The sequence below is a fragment of the Trichechus manatus genome, unplaced genomic scaffold (genome assembly GCF_000243295.1).
Source record: "Trichechus manatus latirostris isolate Lorelei unplaced genomic scaffold, TriManLat1.0 scaffold00092, whole genome shotgun sequence".
NCBI lineage: Eukaryota > Metazoa > Chordata > Mammalia > Sirenia > Trichechidae > Trichechus > Trichechus manatus.
This window is the reverse complement of record NW_004444028.1, coordinates 102,166-124,124: the sequence shown is the minus strand read 5'-3', so window position 1 is coordinate 124,124 and position 21,959 is coordinate 102,166. Positions and strand designations below refer to the sequence as shown.

The window sequence follows — 21,959 nt, the reverse complement described above, 5'->3', positions numbered from 1 at the left end:
TCTACAGGACAGAGTAGAACTGCGCCATAGGGTTTCCAAGGAGTGGCTGGTGGATTTGAACTGCCGACCTTTTGGTTAACAGCCTGAGCTCTTAACTACTTCACCACCAGGGCTCCAGAGAATGTATTATATACATTTATATACATATATGTTTATATACATGTATCTATACATATATATGTACTCATATGTGTGTATATACATATATACACATACTCAGATATCTGTGAATATATGTATAAATACACAGCACATGTATTTGTGTATCTATCAGGATGTATGTTAAATATCCATGTTTTAACATCGTAAGCAATGTAAAATTCCATGTCATTCCCATTTCTCTCACTTCACTATGTCTGACTCTCTTCTGTAACAGAGGTCAAGCTAAATGGCTCCAAGCTTCCTTTCTAACTTTACCATGATAAGTCTGTGTACACTTTAAAGATTTTAAGTTTCACCGACAGCCAAAGGAAGAAGCGGGTATGAAGTGGCATGGTTACAAAAATCCTTGTGGAGGAAGAACTCAAGCAGTGAGTAGAAAGGTAAATAGAATGTGATAGAAATAATGTATAGGTGTAAGCAGACTCTTTTGAGATTAAGCTGTAAAAGCTTTTTATCTATGCCATATCAACAAACAGGTAATTAAAATTTTCAGTAGTGAATGGAGCTGGGAGAGCAAATGATTTGGCGGGTGGAAAAGATTTGTTATCTGCCCTTCATCTTAGAAACTAGGGAAGTCTCCAGATTGCCTTGAGAACTGGTTCTAAATCACAAACTGCCCTCAAACAATAAGTTATAATCACAAAAATATGTACCTGGCTGAGAAACCTGGGAAATCAGAAATATTTTTAGCTGAGGATTTGGCTCTGTACCAGGGAATCAGGACTAGTCTGAGTTAACCAGGCTGCCTGCTAACTTTTCAGTTAGCAGCCTAGTGCTTTAACCACTGTACCACCGAGGCTCCTCGGAGCAGATTAAACAAAAAAAACAAAAACCAAACCTGTTGCCAGGAAGTCGACTGTGATTCATAGCGACCCTATAGGACGGAGTAGAACTGCCCCGTAGAGTTTCCAAGGAGCAGCTGGTGGATTTGATCTTTTGATCTTTTGCTGATCTTAACCACTATGCCATCAGGGCCCCAGCAGTTAGAACAGTGCTTATATTTGGAGATGGTATTGGCTGGGACCAGGCCTAAGGGAAGCCTCTAGATGTAGGTAATGTTATAAGTGGTGGTTACATAGAAGTATACAATTCTGAAAACATCTATTCGTAACATTTAAGATGTATGTATTTTATTATATATGTTCACTATGTATGTTAAACTCCAACATTAAAAAAAAACTAAGAAACTAAGAAAATCGTAGACAAAACATAAGAAAATCGAATCAATTTATATTAAAAAAAAAGGTAAGATTACATAACCAAGTGGGGTTTAATTTTCAGCAATGCAAGCTTAGTTTGATTTTTGAAAATCAATGTTATTCACCACATTAACAGAAAATAAAGGAAAAAATATCTCAGCATATGCTGAAAAGTCATTTGATAAAATTCTAACCCATGAATAGCTAAAAACAAAGAAAGATGTATGAAACCAGGAATAAATGAAAACTGCTTAACTGATAAAGTATATACATTAAAAAAAAAAAAGACTACAACAAGCTTCATGTTTATCATGAAATATTGTTAAAAGTTTTTACCCTGAAATTGGAAACAAAACAAAACAAATCTTATCCAAACCAAAAAACCAAACCCACTGCTATCGAGTTGATTCCAACTCATAGCAACCCTACAGGACAGAGTACAACTCCTGCTTCAGGTTTCCAAGGAACAGCTGGTGGATTCGAGCTGCTGACCTTTTTTGTTAGCAGCCTAGCTCTTTAACCACTACACCTACAGCACTTCTATTAAACTGTGTATAGAAGGTCCTAGGTAGTGCAGAAAAAGCAAGAAGAAATAAAAGTATAAATATTTGGAAGGGAATACAACAAACTGTTATTCAAATCTTACAATATGTTTTATGAAAATGATGAAACTGAAATACTCAGATCTTTAAAATGGCTTAAAAAAAAAGACAGAAAAGAAAACTGTAGACTTAGTTTCGTTTATATATAACCCGTTGCTGTTGAGTCGATTCTGACTCTTAGTGACCCTATAGGACAGAGTAGAATGCCCCATAGGGTTTTCAAGGAGCAGCTGGTGGATTCCAACTGTCTACCTTTTTGGTTGGCAGCCGAACTCTTAACCACTGTGCCACCAGGGCTTCCACTTATATATAGTTATAGAAATATTTAACAAAATGTTAACAAGTAAATCTAGTAGAACATGAAACTAATAGGATACTTAATCAGTTGGTTTTATCAAGAATTAATGATATCCATCAGTAGGAAATCAAACCGCATCATTATAATGAAACAAGAAAAAAACCTATACGTTTGACAGTTTGAATTCCAGAGGAGTCAAACACAGAAAGTTATTCTTCACTTGGTTAGAAAGATATGAAAAATATTCCCCAAAATTCGGAAGCCAGGTGTGGTAGGCAGAATGCTCCCAAAGATGTCCATGCCGTAATCCCTGGAACCTGTGAATATGTTGCCTTACATGGAAAAAGGGACTTTGAAAATGTAGGATTATGGACCTTTAAATAAGGAGATTATCTTGCATTATTTGGGCCAGAGGTAATTACATGAGCTGGTAAAACCAGAGAACTTTCTCTGGCTAATTGAAGAAGGACTCAACAGAAGACACAAAAGATGCAGCAGTAAATGAAGTCATATTCCAAGTGTGAGTATTTGATCCAGCGCTGCTGGTTCTGAGATGGAGGACAGCATGTACGAGGAATGAAGAGAGAGGCGTAGGAGCTAAGAGTGGTGGCTGACTGCCAGGCAAGAAGGAAACCAAGATCCAGTCCTACAACCACAAGGAACTGAATTTGTCCAATAACGTTAACCATGGAAGCCTCTTCTTCCCCAGAGCCTCCAGGAAGGGAGACAGTCCTACCAACACCTTCATTTAAGCCCAATGTGTCAGACTTCTAAAGAAGTGTGAGATAACAATTAGGTATTATTTTAAGCCACTAAATTTGTGGTAATATAATGCTATGTCTCTAACAGTAATAGAAAGCTAATTAACCAACTATGTGTGAACACAATCTCTCTCTCTCTCTCACACACACACACACAAAATTAAAATTTCTCTCGTCAGTTTTGAACAGTGGCCCCCAAGTAGATTTGCAATGCCATCAAAATCTGAAATTCTAGGAAGTTTATTAGTTGAAAATCCCCCATATAAATTTGATGTGTGCCGGAGCTCATAAATGTTTCCTAGTTAAACTGCTGTGTGTATGTTTGTGTTTTGTAAATTTTTGTGGTTTTTTTTATTATTTCTATGTACTTTCTAAAAATAAAGGAAAGGAAATAAAGAGTTCCTCAAAAAAAAATAAGAAAGGAAGTAATAAAACTGAAAATAGTTTTAGATAACAGACTATATACAAAGAAAAATCAAAAAAATCTACAGAAAAAATACTAGAATTAATTTACAAATACTAAGGGATAGAAATCAGTATATAGAAATCGATGGTATTTTCCTGTAGCACAACCAATAGAAAACTAAAATTTTAAATAAAGATGTAAAATCCACCACACAGAAACTACAAAAAAATTCCAAGAAATTTTTTTAAAAGTTAATGTAGGAATAGTCCATTTTCAGTATTGAAAAGACGTCATTTCTCTGAAATTGTCCTATAGGTTTATTGCTAACCCAGTCAACATTCTAGCAGAGTTTTTTATGAAGTCGGCAAACTGAGTCAAAATTTATGCCAAGGAGTACCGTGTTTTTATGCAAAGAAAACGTATCTGCCAAACGCACCCTCCCCTCATGAGGTATTTTCATAAGTGCCACTATGCCAATTTTTTTGAGATGTTGCTGTAAAAAAAATAAATTAGTATAGCGCACTTAAGAAAATACCTCGTGGGGAGAGGCGATTGGCAAACAAATGTAGAAGGCACACATCATTTGTGGAAAAGTACAGTAAGTATATTCAATATGATCTGGAAGAAGAACAAAGTAGAAGGATTTACATTCCCAGGTATCAAGGCTTATTATACAATAATTTGTTGTTGTTGTTAGGTTTCAAGTCAGTTTCAACTCATAACTACCCTGTGTACAATAGAACCAAACACTACCTAGTCCTGTGCCATCCTCACAATCATTGCTATGTTTCAGCCCATTTTTGCAGTCACTGTGTCAATCCATCTTACTGAAGGTCTTCCTCTTTTTTGCTGACCCTCCACTTTACCAAGGATAATTTATACTATGCAATATTTGTGCAAGGATAGATAAAAAGATAATGTTTTCCAGACGCATGTACACCAGCTATTGGGGAGACAGTCTCCCATGTTATTCAATAAGAAGCCCTGGTGACGCAGTGGTTAAGTGCTTGGCTGCTAACCAAAAGGTTGGCAGTTCAAACCCACCAGCTGCTCCTCGGGAGAAATGTGTGGCAGTCTGCTTCTGTAAAGATTATAGCCTTGGAAACCCTATGGGACAGTTCTGCTCTGTCCTATAGAATTGCTATGAATCAAAATCGACTCAACGGCAATGTGTGTGTTTGTTTGTTTTTTGCGTTTCATTATTTATTTAGTCTTGTTGCTTCCAGATGATATGGTATATGGAAGAACTAATGGGTTCTGTAATCATGTTCCCATTGTCTCGTCACCTTTACTATAAAAGGGTTCCCTGGCCTGCGACAATATTGTGTGTGATTCTTTGTTATTAAGTCAAGTGTTGCCTGAAGAATGGTATTGATGGCAGAAACACAGAGGGTAGAGAAGGCAAACTCAAATGGAACAGATATCAATTCTGATAAGGTAGAACTTGTCCCCAGTGCAGGATATAAGGAGTTGGATGTAATTAGCTTGCCGCTGAGTGCTAACTTTTCTCTTCATGGGATTAGGCTTTGAGGAGTTACAATTCAGTTGAAATTTCTTTTTTTTTTTTCTTTTTAATATTTTGTTTATTTCCAGTGGCAATATACAAGCCAAACATACATCCATTTATAATTTCTACATGAGCAGCTCAGTAACGTTGGTTACATACTCCACACTGTGTCACCGTTCTCTCTGTCTCTACCCATATGGTTTCATCACCATGAATTTAGGCTCTCTACTCCTTAAAGAAGGGGCCCTGGCCCGTTAAAGTTCTCATCTGTGCTTTTAATTAACCGTTATCAGTTTACACTCATATAAATGATTTTTTATAACAGTGCTATGCTCAAGGTAAACGTTCTTTATTAATTGGGCTAAACTGTTGTTTAGTTAACAATGGCTTCATGCGATAGTTTTGGTTCAAGGTTTAAAGATTTTTTCCATGCATTAAATTTGGGAATTCCCTCAGTCTAAATGGATCCAGTAAGTCTGGTTTCCATATGAGTTTGGAGTTCTGTTCCACGTTTTTCCTTCTTTTGATCAGGATCCATATATGGAGTCCTTGATCAAAACGTGCATTAATGGTAGCTGGCCACCATCCATTTCTTCTTGTCTCATGATAATGGTCCAATTCAAAATGGCCAATACCAGTCCATTTCAGCTTGCTAATGCCTAGGGTATAGATGTTTATGTGTTTCATTTCATTTTTGACCATCTCCAATTATCCTAGATTCATATTCCATACGTTCTATGTTTCTATTATTAATGGATGTTTGCAGCTGTTTCTTCTCATTTTGAGTCTTACCACATCAGCAAATGAAAGTCTCAAAGCTTGGCTCCATCTATGTCATTAAGGTTGACTCTACTTTGAGGAGGCAACTCTTCCCCAGTAGTCTTTTGAGTGTCTTCTAACCTGAGGGTCTCATCTTCCAGCACTATATCAGACAATGTTCTACTGCTATTCATAAGGTTTTCACTGGCTAATTTTTTTCAGAAGGAGACTGCCAGGCCCTTCTTCCTAGTCTATCTTAGTCTGGAAGCTCAGGTGAAAGCCATCCACCAAGTGTGACCCTGCCGGTATTTGAATACCAGTGGCATAGCTTCCAGCATCAGAGCAACACGCAAGCCCACACAGTACGACAAACAACATGACAAATGGAGGTAGTAGTTTATGGAGGCAATTAAACCTGAAGTTCATTTCCTTCTCAGATTCCTGAGTCTCCTTCCCTCTCTGCTCTTCTAGGTGAGTAAAGACCAAGTGTTGTATCTTGGGTGTCCTTTCACAAGCTTTAAGACCCCACATGCTACTCGACAGAAATTCTAAGAACAATACTAGGCCAACTGACCGGATAGACCAAAGAAGTCATGTCCCTAAACCTTCAAATCCAGAAAACTAATCCTATGAACTGTTTAGTTGCATCTAAGTAGCGTCAACCGGTACAGCCTTTTTTGGGGGGGGAATGAGGGGGTGGAGAGGGGGCTGTTGTCGTAGTTTGTAGTTGTAAAATTATACAAATTACCTCATTTGCCATTTTGCCCCCTCCTCCCCCCCTCTTTTTTTCCTCCTGGTGTACAGCTTAATGGTAACCGCTACATTAGTCCGGTTGTGTAACCATGGCCCTTAAACCAAAAACCAAACCCACTACTATCAAGTGATTCCAATTTTCCCATCACCATAGATAAAAATTCACTACTTCCCAGTGACTGATTCCCCCCACCCACCCTGGTAACCTCTAGTAACCATTGGTCTCTATATAATTACCTATTTTTATCATTTCATATAGGTGAGACCATACAATATTTGCCCTTTCATGATTGACTTGTTTTACTCAGCATAATATCTCCAAGGTTGATTCATTGTATAGCAAGTATGAGGACTTCATTTCTCTTGAAGTCTGGGTAGTATTCCATTGTATGTATATACCACATTTTGTTTATGCATTTATCTATTGATGGACACTTCAATTGTTTCTGGATTCTGCTATTGTGAATAATGCTGCAATGAACATTGGTGTACATATGTCTGTTAGTGTTGTTGCTTTTAGGTCCCCAAGATGTTTACCTAGGAATGGAATTGCTGGCTCATATGGTAATTCTATTTTTAATTTTTGGAGGAATTGCCATAGTGTTTTTTGCAATAGTTGTACCATTTTATTTTCCTAACAGCAGTGGATAAGGGTTCAAATCTTCCCACATCCACACCAACATTCGTTGTTTTCTGTTTTTCTTATCAATGCAATTTCAGCAGGAGTAAGGTGGTATCTTATTGTAATTTTGGTTTGCATCTCTCTAATGGCTAATGGGAGCCTGGTGGCACTGTGGTTAAGAGCTTGGCTGCTAACCAAAAAGTCGGCAGTTCGAATCTACCAGCCACTCCTTGGAAACCCTATGGGGCAGTTCTACTCTGTCCTATAGGGTCACTAAGAGTCAGGATCAACTTGACAGCAATGGGTTTGGTTTGGTTTATGGTAATGGCTAATGACAATGAATATCTTTTCATGTGTTTGTTGGCTGCTAGAATATCCTCTTTGGTGAAGTGTCTACTCATGTCCTTTGCCCATTTTTTAATTGGGTTATTTCTTTTTAAGTTGTGGAAATTTTACATATATTTTGGATATTAGACAATATCAGATATATTGTTTTTGAAGATTTTTTCCTAGTCTGTAGGTTGTCTTTTTCCTTTTTTGGTAAAGTCTCTTGATAACCATAAGTATTTAATTTTTACGAGGTCCCAGTTACATAACGTGTCTTTTGCTGCTCATGCGTTTGTAGTTGTATTTGATAGTCATTTAATAAAAAAACTAGTTCCTATAGATTTTCCCCTATGTTTTCCTCCAAGAACTTTATAGTTTTAGCTTTAACATTTAGGTCCTTGATTCGTTTTGAGTTAGTTCTTGTTTATGGTGTAGGTATAAGTTCTGTTTCATTTTTCTACATGCAGATGTCCAATTTTCCCAGTACCTTTTATTAAAGAGAGTGTTTCTTCCCCATTGAATGGACCCAAACCTCTTGGGGAAAATCAGTTATCCACAGATTTATGGATTTATTTCTGGTCTCTCAATTCTATTCTGTTGATCTACGTGTCTATCATTGAACCAGTACCAGGCTGTTTTGATTACTATAGCTGTATAATATGTTTTAAAATCGGGAAGTGGGGAGCCTCCTACTTTGTTCTTTTTCTTCAAAATTGCTCTGACTGTTCAGCCTCTTTCCATTTAAAGTTGATGAATAGTTTTTCCATTTCAGTAAAGAATGCTGTTGGAATTTTTATTGGGATTGTATTGAATCTATAGAGCACTTTGGGTAGTATGACATTTTCACAATATTAAGTGTTTTGATTCATGAGCGTGGAATGTCTTTCCATTTATGTAGTCTATTTTATCTCTTGTAGCATTGTTTTATAGTTCATTTTATGAGTCCTTTACATCCTGGTTAAGTTTATTCCTAGGTAAATACTATTGTTTTCTTGATTTCCTTTCAGATTTCTCGTCGTTGGTATATAGAAACCCAGTTAATTTTTGTTTGTTGATTTGTACCCTGCAAAGTTGTTGAATTCTTCTATTAGTTCCAGCAGCTTTCTTGTGGAATCTTTGTGACTTTTTATGTATAGGATTGTGTCATCTGCAAATATAGTTTTGCTTCTTCCTTTCCAGTTTGGATACACTTTTTTTTTCTTGCCTTATTGATCTGGCTAGGACTTCTGTACAATATTTGGTGCAGGGGTGGTTGGAGCAAGTGAACAAAGCCTTCAATTGTAGGTCGAAGAGTGTGTGAGCACGTGCTGTGGATCACTGGTGGGTGTGGCTGCGTGGGGATGGCAGGGGGTAGTCATGAGCCTCCAGTCGCAGGTCCATTGGCACAGGGATGTGAATGCCCAGGTGGCGGGGTTGGGGGGCTCACCACCGGTCACTGGCAGGGGGCAGGAGAAGGGGAGCATGTTCCCCCAGTCTCTGGCATGGGCATCGGGACACTCCCCACAGAGTGCAGCTGGTAATCAGGACAAAGCCACAAATAAATGCAAGGGTGGGGGGCTGTTTAGAGTCCAGTTGAGTGAGGGATCTCTAGCCACCCACTCCAAGGATCCTCCACTCTGCCAACACCACCCGCCCAAATGATCAGGGACCACTGGTGTTGAGTAGCTCTGTTCCTATTTTCTGGCTCCCTCTCTGCTCTGTGGTCACCTGGATCCCTAGGTCTCTCACCCGCCTTTCTACGTTTTCCTTCCTTAGATCCAGTTCATATTCTGCTCACCTTGCTTTGCTCTGGCTTTGCCTACACAGTATCTCTTGTCTCCTAGTGGAGCTTCAATGAAGTTGTCTTCCTGTCCTCCTCACCTGGGAATGCTGCTCACTTTGTCTCAAGATGGTGATGCTGCGCCAGGTCAGCTGGTAGGGTACCTACAGTCCATAAGTCTCCTTGTTTGCTGTTTTCATTCAGTTTCTGCTTCCCTTTGGTGTTCCATTTGATCCTTTATCCTTCCACTTCTGTTCTGGGAGCCCAGATTGTTGTCTGTATATGTTTCACTTGGTTTCTTGGTTCTTTACTGCATGAGGATAGCAGGGTGTGTGACTAAGCTGCCATCTTGAGCTGTCCTTCCCTTTGATTTTTAGTAGTATTCGTTTATTTCTCTTATTCTTCCTGTTACTGATTTCTAGCTTCATTCCATTATAGTCAGAGAAGATGTTTTGTATGATTTCAGTCTTTTTAAATTTATTGAGATTTGCTTTGTGTGCTAAAATACGGCCTATTCTGGAAAATGATCTCCGTGCATTACAAAAGACTGTATATTGTGTTGCTGTTGGGTGGAGGAGTCTATATATATTTGTTAGGTTCAATTAATTAATAGTGTTAGTTCTTCTGTTTACTGATTTTATTTTTAGTTGTTCAATCCATCATGGAAAGTGGTGTATTAAAGTCTCCTACTATTATTGTAGATCTGTCTATTTCTCCCTTTAATTCTATTAGAGTTCACTTTATAAATTTTGGGGCTCTGATATTAAGTGCATAGATATTTATAATTGTTATATTTTCTTGGTTAATTGACCCTTTGATCATTACATAGTGACCTTCTTGGTCTTTTATAATAGATTTTGACTTCAGTCTATTTTGCCAGACATTAATATTACCACTCCTCTCTTTCGATTACTGTTTGCATTGAATTTTTTTTTCCATCCATTGACTTTTAACCAATTAATGTATTGGTGCTTAAGGTGTGTTTCTTGTAGGCAGTATATGGATGGGTAGGGTTTTTTTAATTCATTCTGCCACTCTCTGTCTCTCGACTGGAGTGTTTAATCCATTTACATTCACTGTAATTATCAATAGGGGATAATTTACTTCTATCATTTTATTTTACTTTTTTGTGAGATTAATGGCTTCTTTGTTCCTCTTTACCTTTAGTGCTGAGTTATTTTTAAACATAGATTTTCTTTTCATTTTATTTATTATTGTTATTTTTGTGATTGCTGAGTCTTTTTGTTTCCCTTCTTTATTTTGGTGAGAATTTTATTTACTTTCTTTAACATCTCACATTTAAAACACGCTGCTATATCTTGACACTGCCTTAACTTCTTTAACATACAAAAATTCTGTATCTACACCAATCATTCCCTCCTTTGACACTGTCATTAATTACATGTTTGTATCTCAGTTTGCCTGTAATCCAAGTTTAAATTTAGTTTAATGTTATTTTTATTTAGTTCCTACCCACCCCCCCTTCTATTTTATTCTTCCCTATAATTATGTCCTTAAAAGCACGAAGGACATGCCCTTTATATTTCTCAACCAAAAATATCTTAGGTCTGATTTTTATACTGTCAATGGCTTCTTTTTAATGGAGTGCCCCTCCCTTCCCCCTGTATATGTATGGCTTTGGATGGCTGTTAAGTGTTGCTACTTTTCTTTCTAGAGTACTCTTATTAGCATTTCTTGTAGGGCTGGTCTGGTGTTAAAAAAATTCCCCTGATTTTTGTTTATCTGGGAATGTCTTAATTTTGCCCTCGTTTTTGAATAATTTTTCTGGATGTATTTTTTTTGGCTGACAGTTCTTTGCTTTCAGCTGTTTAAATATGTTGTTACATGGTCTTCCCGTTTGCATGGTTTCTGAAGAGAAGTCAGAATTTAATCTTATTGGGACCTCCTTGTATGTGATACTTTGCTTTTTTTGTGCTGCTCTTAAAATTTTCTCTTTGAACTTGATTCTCCAGAGTTTGATTGATATGCTTCAGTGAGTATCTTTTATAATTTATCCTGCATGAAGTTTGTTGTACTTTTTGGATGGGAAAATTCCCATCTTTCAGAATGTTTGGAAATTTTCTACTATTATTTGTTCAAAGATTCTCTCTGGACCTATATCCCTCTCTTCTTGTTCTGGAACTCCCATAATCCATAAATTATTCCTCTTAATGGTGTCCCACATATTTCTTAGGCTTTGTTCATTTGTCTTCATTCTTTTTTCTGTTTACTGTTCAGACTGAGCAATCTCAATTACCCTGTCTTCAAGTTTCCTGGTCCTCTCTTCTGTGATTTCAGTTCTACTTCTGGGTCCTTCTGTGAGGTTGTTCATGTCTGTATTTTTACTTTTAATCTCCAGTATTTATATATTTTTTTATGATTTCTATACCTTTATTTAAATTTTTGTTTTGTTCTTATATTGTTTTCCTGGTTTTCTTTAGATTTTGTTTAGGGGTTTCTTTATCTCTTTGAGCATTCTTAGTATAAATGATTTGAAATCTTTGCCAGGCAATTCCATTATTTGTTCTTCCTCAGGTACTGTTTCTGACCCCTTGCTTTGTTTGTTTGTTTGCACAATTCTTTCCTGTCTCTTTGTATGTCTTATAATTTTTACCTATGGGACATTAAAGTTCATTTAGTTATTTTGCTTTAGTAGATAAGGAGATTAGCTTCTTTCTCTTCTCTGTAGATTCTTCTTTTTGCTCATTGCTTCTTCTGGGAACTCACAGGATCTCTCGTCTTAGTCATACTCATCCCAGGACAGCTTTGGCCTGTGCTACTCCAACCTCACCTTTCTGTGTCTGAGTGCTTCCAGCTTCAGGGCGGGGTGTGGTACATGTGCTTGCAGTGTAAGGCTGGGTGGAGTGTCAGCAGTGCTGGGCTGTGGTTGACTATGGCTGCTGCACCAGTCTGAGGCAGGCCAGCAGGTAAGGCACCAATTCAGGGGCAAAGCCTCGGGTGCTGCTCTGGTTGAGGGGAGGGACTACATACTTGGTATGGATCTGGGGGCAGGACTGTACTCCTGCACCTGTCAGTGATGGGGCTGGGGCCATGATATGGTATACAAGTTCAGGGATGGGGTCACCATACAGGTCCAAGGCCACTGGCTCTGCTCAGGTCAGAGGTGGGGGCACGGGTGCTATGCTGGTCTGGACCAGGCACTTCAGGCTTTTGGGTGGGTGTGTGTGTGCCTGTGGGGTCCGGTTTCGGTGGGTGTGTCCACAGCATCAGGGCAGTTGCTCTTGCAGCACTGGGCTGGGGAGGGTGTGTTTATGATGTCAGGTTGTGGCAAGTGCATTTCAAGGAAGTGGGCTGAGCTGGGCAAGGGCTGCCTAGGCAGTGTTCTTACCATGGGTGCCCAGGCAGAATTCCTGCCTCAGGCCAGTTGGCTCCTGGTGGAGAGCTCAGCCTATGGGTGCCTATTGCCATAGATGACGGGACTAGCCTCTAATGGGTGGCTGTGTTGTGAAGCGTTACCAGCTGTCTCCAACAGAAGGGTTCCCTAGATGATGCATGTTTGCCAGATCAGTTCCCTATGATTACACTTTGCTGTACTCCCTTGGGTTGGGGGAGCACAAACCTGTGTCATTGCACTTTCTCTGTTTGCCCCTCCCCGTGACACTAGCACCAGCCTTCCCACTCTTTGCCTGGGATTTCCTACAGTTCAGTCTGTACCACTCTCCTTGAGTATAAACTCCCTGGAGTTCCCAGAGCTCCACTCTATGCTACACCCAAACACTGCTCTCTTCCAGGTCTGACCCCAGTCCCTGTATGCACCCACCCATCTTGTCCCTCCATTCTGGGATTGTTTTCTTAATTTCTCCATCTTGGTTTGTTTTCTTCACATTGTTCCCTCCCTGTGCCCTCTGCTCAGAAGTGCGTTTTGTCTCTGCCCTAAGGTAGCAGTGTTAAGCTGGGCTGCCAAGTCGAGTGTATACGTTCTGCCAAACTCTGCTTTCACACCATGTGGTTTTTACCTTTCTCTTGGTTCAGCTTTCCCTTTGATTCTCCAATTCTTCAGCTGCTGTCTAGGCTTCCAAGATTTTTGGTTACATTGCATTTTTGCTGTATACTTCTGACATTGCTCCAGGGAGGTGTGATTGTGTGACCAGCTATGCCGCCATCTTGTCTCCCAGTTAAAATCTGGTTTACTGTAAAAACATCATGGAGATCACATTTGTAAAACCTATACAAATAAGTTGGAAATAAAATATTGAAGATAAAATCATCAAAAAAGACAGTGTGTTTACAATTTGAAAAAAAAATTAAATAACAGATAAATTCAGAAATCATTAAGATTAAATAGTGCTTTGAACTGAATGATAATTAAAATAGTGTATAGCAATACCTGTGAAATATAATTAAAGCAGTAATTTGAAGAGGAAATGTAATTTCTTAAATAATTATATTTGTGAAGAAGAAAGACTAAATATTAATGAGCTACGCATTCAAGATAAATAGATTGAAAAAAGAACAATTGAATAAACCCAAGAATAATAAATAAAAGTAAGAAGAGAAAGTAATAAATTAGAAAACTAATCTACAATTAAGAAGGTAAACAAGTCCAGAGTAATTTCTTGGAAAAAAAAAATGGATACAATTAATTAATCTCTGAAAATAAAGATGAAAAATAAAACAAATTTGGCAAATAGTTTGTAGAATTATCTCTGATCAAAGAGTAAATTCTCAAAAAAGAAAATACACTTAACTTTAAGAACAGAATGTACACAAATGCATACCTAATATGCTATTGTTCATCCATTTTATGCATTTTAACTGAACAATGGTCTCTTAAACCTATGCAATAAATTTTTCTAATAGGCCGATTGATTATTAATGAAGAAACCAGAAATATACAGGAAAAGAGTACAAAATACCTCTTAGTTTACAAATTTAGATATAAATCTCTAGCAACTGAACACATAAACCAAAAAAATCCAAACCTGTTGCCGTTGAATTGATTCCGACTCACAGCGACCTTATAGGACAGAGTAGAACTGCCCCATAGAGTTTCCAAGGGGCGCCTGGTGGATTCCAACTGCCAACCTTTTGGGTAGCTGTTGTAGCACTTAACCATCACACCACCAGGGTTTCCACAAGCAAAGTGTAAATGTATTGGCTGCTAACCAAAAGGTTGGCAGTTGGGGTCCACCCAGAGGTGCCTCGGAAGAAAGCCCTGCCTACCTACTTCTGAAAAAATCAGCCGTGAAAATACTATGGAGCACCTTTCTACTCTGACATACACAGGGTTGTCATGGGTAGGAACTGACTTGACAGCAACTGGTGTTAGCCTTTTTATTATTTGAGACAGGAAGTGATATATACTAAAATTTTAATTAAAAAAATCAATGTGATTTGTGCCCCAATATATAAACCAGCTCTTTCTCATTATATCCAGATATGTCAACAACACTGAAAATATTAAGCCCTTTTACTTGTCTTGTGCAGTAGAGCTCATAAAATATTTTACAAATTTTGTGTCATAAAAGTCATTTAGCTCAACTTATTTATGCTCCCCAATTGTCTTGATTAAGAGGGAAGAAGAAGTTCAGCCTTTTCCCTACCAAAATCTTCCTGTGGTCCCCACCTAGACCATCCTCATGACAGATTTAAGGTCCACCAGAATAAGTGAGTACTATCTTCCCCAACTCCTTTCAGATCCAAAAATTCTTTTTTTTTTTCCTTCCTTCAAAGTCCTTTATTTGTGAATTCTAATCATCATTCTACACTCCTTTTTCATTCCCCCTCATTTGTGTGTTGCCCCCAGGGCTTGGAGACACTCCAAACACAATGAAACCATGAAGAGATCACCACCACCCAACCCAGTTTAACAATCTTATTCACCACTGCTCCTTCTATCCCCTCCCTTTCCTCCCTTCCCCCACACAACTCAAATTTAGTTCAAGGACAAAGTAAATCTTGGCACTAGGTCATCAGCAACCTTTCTTTCCCTCACCCCTGCCTTCTGCATTTTGCCACTGCTCCTCCTCCACCCCAACCTTTCCCAGTGTTTAGAGGCTTGAGAGGGGAGATTAAACTAATCCTGTCCACGGACAAGCTCACTAAGCAGTTCCTGAGTAAAGCCCAAAATTCCTGCTAAGCAATAGAGCTGGGGGGAAAATTAATGTAACAATTGGCACATTATACCAATAGCTTTTCCAGGAAAATTCTTTCCTTTTTAATAATCCCATAGAAAGTCAGGAGAAAGTATGAAGCGTGGAGTGTGTGTGGTGAGGGGGAATATAAAGACAATTAGTTTTTCTTTTCTTTTTCGTATTAAATATAAATTAAACAACTAAGTACGTTGGCACCCTGGCACTTTTCTTTTAAGTAATTTAACCTACTCTTTTTCTTCACAAAATGGGAGTGAGGGTATAAATAGCCAACATTTAAGTGGTTTTGGATTGGTTCATTTGCTAATTAATACTTAAGAGAGTAGAATTAGAAAGACTTGGGAAGGAGTAAGGCAATTTCTGAGAGTTTTGCCTGCAGCATATTGATGCTTCTGTCTGGTGCTGCATTTCTGAGAGACAAGGAAAATGGCAGAGTCATCATTCCAACTCGGAGAGAATATAGCGCCCCTCTCTCTTTTACTATTCTCCTACCTTGGCTTACTTGCCTCAGTGTACATAAATTTCTCTAGACAGCAAGTCCCCAATCAGATTAATCTGACATGCAACATTTAAATCAGCACCTTGAATTCCTTTAGATTTTCCAGCACTGGGACTCTATTTTTTCCTCCTATGGAATTGATTTGAAATAACTTTTTGTATCTCCTAAGCTGAGGTAGGCAGGGGCAATCATTGCCAGTGACTGTGTAGGGGGTAAAAAATTTCTATTCAAATCAGGATGAATGCAATTGGTGATGCTAAAAAATTTAAAAAAAAAAAAGTGGGAGAGGGTTCAGAGTGAAGTTTAGTCTTGAGGATAAAACCCACGATTTTTTATTCTTGGCGTTCATTATACCAAAGAGTTCCATGTTAAAATGGAAAAGAATTAAAAAACAAACAAACAAAAACAGTTCCAAAGATTCAGCTGAAAGGCTCAAGCCACACTGAAGTGAAGATGGATAGAAGCAGTAAATGGTGCCTTCCAGAGCACGCAGAGAGGGTCCAAACCAATTTACTGTTAGCGTCGGTCTTTAAGAAAAGATGCTTCTAACCGGCAAAAAAAAAAAGGGAATTGTGTTCCAAAAGGCATTTAAACCACAGTTATGCAACGTCAGACTTCCCAATGGCAATGGATCTTTTCCAAATACCCTCATGGTTTCCTGGGAAACTTTAGAAAGCAAACACCCAAACACCTAATTTGGTTTTCTCTTTATTATATATATATATATACACACACATATAAACCAAGGAACCTTCAAATAAATCGGGGCATTGTCAATCCTATTTAAAGAAACCAAAATGAAAACCCTCACAATTTCAATAAATGTTTACTGGACACCTATTCCTGGTAAATCACTATGTTTGAGACAAGGTCCCTGAACCCCAAGAGTACAGCTATGTAAATACGTTTGTGTTATAATTTCTTTTATACTTGTGTTTCTCTAAATTTAAATATATATGTAGTACTCTTCTACTTTGAATTGAGGTAGTATTGGGGTAAATGATATTATACTATATAGATTATTTCAAATGGGAGGAACAATCTATTCTTTATTTCCTTGTATAAGTTTTCATTAATATTCCATTTGTGAAATCTGAAGAATTATTTGCTGCATAAATTTACATAAAGCTATATAATTTATCATGTGCTTTCACATATAGTATCTTTACTGATTCTCACCACAGTCTCTGGAATAGGAAGAACATATCACATAATTCCTGCTTTATTGATGAGTACACTGATGAAAGTTGCATCTTTTTTTAGGTTTCATGACCTTATCTGAACTTACTAAGTGAGGACTCAAATTCAGTGTCTGACTTTTGTCTTATTGATCTTTTTAACACACAGAGCAGGTGCTAATCCAGCTGGTAGCTCACACCTCACAGACTGCAGCAGCAGCTTAACTTTTGCTGATCTCCAGAGAGGAACAAGACAGGTATCAGAGAACTACATCCACTCACTTGTATCCTTTACTTCAAATGACACTGCTGGTTTAGTCTCCCTGTGTTCTTTCCTCTCTCCCTTCCTCCCTCCCTTTCTTTCTTTCACAAATATTTATTTTGAACTATATGATGTGCCAGCACTGGAGATATTGCGATGAACATAACAAAGTTTCTACTGTAATAGAATATCTAATATTTGACAATAAACCAATAATTATATAATACGTTGGATAGTGGTAAATATTATGGAGAAAAGTAAATGAATACAAGGAAGTAAGAGAGTGCCTGGATGGTGCCATGTTATATAGAGCAATCAGAAAACCCCCTCAGTTGAGGTGACGTTGGAGCAGCCACCTTATAGAAGTGAGGCAAGAAGCCATGCATATATTTGAAAAAGAACATTCCAGGCCAAAGGAACAACAAGTGCATGTGAAGAAGTGGAAACATGTTTTCTGTTTTTGAGGAACAGGAAGGAGGCCATGTGACTGGAGCTGAGTTAGGGAAAGGGGTGGCAGAGGATGGTGATAGAGTATGCGTGAAGAGAGGTAGCAGAGGGCCAGATGGTACAGGGCCTTGTAGAGCATTGGAAATGCATGACTTTTACTCTGAATGAGATGAGGAGCCACTGGACGATTCTGAGAAAAGAAGAGACGTGATCTGGTTTACCTTTTTCAAGAATAGTTAAGGCTACTGTCTGGAAAAATAGTCCGTAGGGGGCAAGAGTGGAGGCACCCAGTCAAGTGACTATTGTAATGATCCCTATGGGAGATGCTGGTGACTTAAACCAGGAGAATGAAGGTGGAGATGGTGAGGAGTGATTGGATTCTGGGTATATATTAAATTGAAACATTAAAAATGGATGTTTTTATGTGTGAAAAATAGCCAAACATTGGCAATTTCATGTGGTTCTCCCTAATATTTGAGGGTAGACACAAAAGTATTTCCTAAAGGACTGGACCTGCTCTGCGAGAAAAGGAAGGCGTCAAGATTGGCTGCAAGGATTTGGCCTGAGAAAGTGGAAGAATCCTTTACCAAGAGGGTGAGAAATACAAGAGGGATGGGTTTGTAGAGAACAATATTCAGGTTAGTTTGAACATGTTAAGTTTGAGAGAAGCCAAAAACTCATTGCCGTTGAGTCAATTCTCACTATTAGAAATCCAAGTGGAGCTACTGAGCAGGCAGCGGAATATACAATTGTTGGGGAGAGGTCCAGGCTGGAGACAGAAACTTGGGAGTATACTGTATGAAGAGATATTTGAAAGCCATGAGATAGGTTAAGAACACCTGTAAGAAGATTATATATACAAGATCAGAGAATATAGATATGTAGAGAAGATTAGAGTTCTGAGGAATAATTTTAGAACTCTAGATTTAAATCCGTCTACGGTGTGGATCGTAACAAATTATGGATAATATTGCGAAGAATGGGAATTCCAGAACACTTAATTGTGCTCATGCGGACCCTGTACATAGATCAAGAGACAGTCATTCAGACAGATATTGCGTAGTTTAAAATCAGGAAAGGTGTATGTCAGGGTTTATCCTTTCACCATACGTATTCAATCTGTATGCTGAGCAAATAATCTGTGAAGTTGGACTGTATGAAGAAGAACGCAGCATCAGGATTGGAGGAAGACTCATTAACAACCTGTGATATGCAGATGATACAACCTTGCTTGCTGAAAGTGAAGAGGACTTGAAGCACTTACTGATGAAGATCAAAGACTACAGCTTTCAGTATGGATTACATCTCAACATAAAGAAAACAAAATCCTCACAACTGTACCAATAAGCAGCATCCTGATAAATGGAGAAAATATTGAAGTTGTCAAGGATTTCATTTTACTTGGATCCACAATTAATGCCCATAGAAGCAATAGTCAGGAAATCAAATTGCATTTGTCAAATCTGCTGTAAAAGACTTGTGTAAAGTGTTAAAAAGCAAAGATGTCACCAACGCATGGTATTTGCAGTCACCTCATAGGCATGTGAAAGCTGGACAGTGAATTAGGATGACCCAAGAAGAGCCAATGTATTTGAACTATAGTGTTGCTAAAGAATATTGAATATACCAGGGACTGCCAGAAGTCATGACTCCACCTCTGACCACCTCTGACCTTGAAGAACTCATTTACCTTGTCAGACCTCAGTTTCTTTAACTCACTGAATCAACCAACCATTAAATGCCACACCATGGGACCTCATACTGTATGAAATAGCAAATAACCCTGCTGTTGAAACCACTTTGAGTTGAGTCTTCTGTTACTTGCATTGGATTATTTTAACTGATGCATATATTTAGGTCAACAGGAAATATTTGAGTCAATACAGCTTAGTGCAGGAAAGAATTCTTTGGCATCATATATCTTCAGATTATATATTTTTATGAAGCAAGCTAGTGACCATGCTAGAACCAAAACCAACAAAAAAACCAAACCCATTACTGTCAAGTTGATTTCAATTCATAGCGACCCTATATCCAGATACCCTGATTCCAAGTTCCTTATTCTTTCCTATGCACTAATTAGTACATGAATATCCTAAATATTCTTCACTGTTATTATCATCTATTGTCTATGATTCATATGCGCTTGCCTTCAGTTTCTACCTGAAAGATGACCTGAAATGTTTTTCTGAATAGTAAGTAGTGGTCTCTAGATACAACATTGGGTCTTATAGTACTGAAGAAATTCTTTTTTTCTCTAATCTCAGTATTATTTAAAATAAAGTTCTCTAAGTAAACTTCCTTTTTTCTCAGCTTTCTGTCTCACAGATGGCTTGTCAAAAACTATCACCTGTTTCGCGTGAAACCCATCCGTCTAGTTCTATGAAAGGTGCAAGGAATAACCCAAGCTGAACTGAAATGAGTTTTTTGCCACAGCTTTCCAGTCAGTCAAATGGTGAGGATGAGAGATGATTGACAAGTAGTGTGGCTTGTCAACTCCTCAGTCAAACACAATAACATCTGGAAAGATAGATGTTGCAATGACCAACATTTTCATGTACTATATTTCACTTCTGAACAAATACTGAAAAGATTACATGGTCATTGGTATGAAGCACAGTTATGCCATTTTTCTCAGAAATTTTTAAAAAGTCCTTTCTGTCTGTTCTATTGATTTTTTTTTCCATTTACACTCTCATATAAAAAGGGAATTACAGAATATTAAACAACACATGAATGTTCAAGATCATTGTGTCCAATCAAGCCCGTTATTACAGGGTTAAAGAAACTGAGGTCTGAGAAGATAAATGAGTTCTTCAGAGTCAGAGCTGATCAGAGGTAGAGTTGTGACCTGACTCTCAATTTTTGAAGAAATGGGAGAATATCAAGGCACTTAATTTGCCCATGTTCTTTCAGCTGAAATATAGAGAAGCCAGGATTCAAATACAAGTCTCTGACTCCCGAGTTTGCATGCCCAGCCATAAAGCCATTCCAACTTAGAATTATGAAATTTTATCTTTTGTGTCCCCAGCAATTAGCACATAAGTTTGTTGAGGAAATGACAGAATGCCAGACATGGGACTAAGCATTAGGTGTGTAATGGTAAATAAAAGTCATGGTCTGTAGTTACATTAAACAGACAAATTGTGGAAATAAGAAACCAGCAAAATAGGATAGGTTATATGGAAAGGCCAATTTGGAGTGATATTATTCTGACATCAGGGGAAGAAGAAAGGATAGTCTTGGCTTTGGTTTGGAAGAAGGATGAGAGAAAGAAGAGTAGTGGAGTGAAACATATCATCAGGAAGGAACTGTGTATATAAATGCTCTGGATTAAGAAAGATATATGTGTTGAATGAACTGTGACTAGAGCTTAGTGAGCAAATGAAACACTGACATGGAATGATGTTGGAGAGATAGAAAAAGAAAATATCACTTGTAGACTCCTAATGAAAGTGTTTAGCTAAGAGGAAACTGGGAAGAGATAATATGGAAGATTTAAGAGAGAGAGGATGTACAATCATCTTGATGAGTTAGGAAATATACTGAGATTGCTAGGCAGTGTTCACAACCCATACAAATTTTGAGGTCATGAATTTAAAGTGAAACTTTTCATGGTAGGTTGAAAAATGGTCCCTCCAAAATATCAGATCCAGATTTCTGGAACCCTAGATTATCTAAGTGAGTCCTGAATGTCATCACAAGTGTCCTTGTAAGAATGAAGCAGGGAGACATCAGATACACAGAAGGAGCAAGAAGTACCATAACCACAGAGGCAGAAATTGGAGTGATATGACCACACATCAAGGAACACCAGCAGCCACCAGAAGCTAGAAGAGTCAAAGAATGGTTTCTCCACTTATACCCTCCAGAGAGAGGATGGCCCTGCCAACACCTTGATGTCAGCCAGTGATATTGATTAGAACTTCTGTTTTCCTGAACTGTGAGAGAATATATTTCTGTTGTTTTTAGCCAAAAGTTTGTGGTAATTTGTTACAGCACTCATAGGAAACTAATACACTATTCTGCCTAAATGCATGACTCTTTCCAGCTTCTCTGGTTTAACTATAATAATAATAGATGGTTGAATTCTTTTTGCAAGAATGATAGAGGGAAAAAGGGAGACTGGCACCCTGGGTATTTTCAAAGTAATTATTTTAATAATGAAACATGGAATCTAAGCTGGTCAACAGAAAATGAAGATAAGATGGGACTGATGGGTAATGAAAGTATGGAGGTATTAAAGGTTAGAGATAATAACTTGGTGGAAGAATTATTGACAATTCTTAATGCCTGCAACCACTC

General features: G+C 38.1%; 1 pseudogene; it reads left to right on the top strand.

The window, feature by feature from the left end:
• Positions 1-482: 482 nt before the first annotated feature.
• Positions 483-21,959, top strand: part of LOC101348781 (40S ribosomal protein SA pseudogene) — a 33,281-nt pseudogene continuing 11,804 nt past the window's right edge.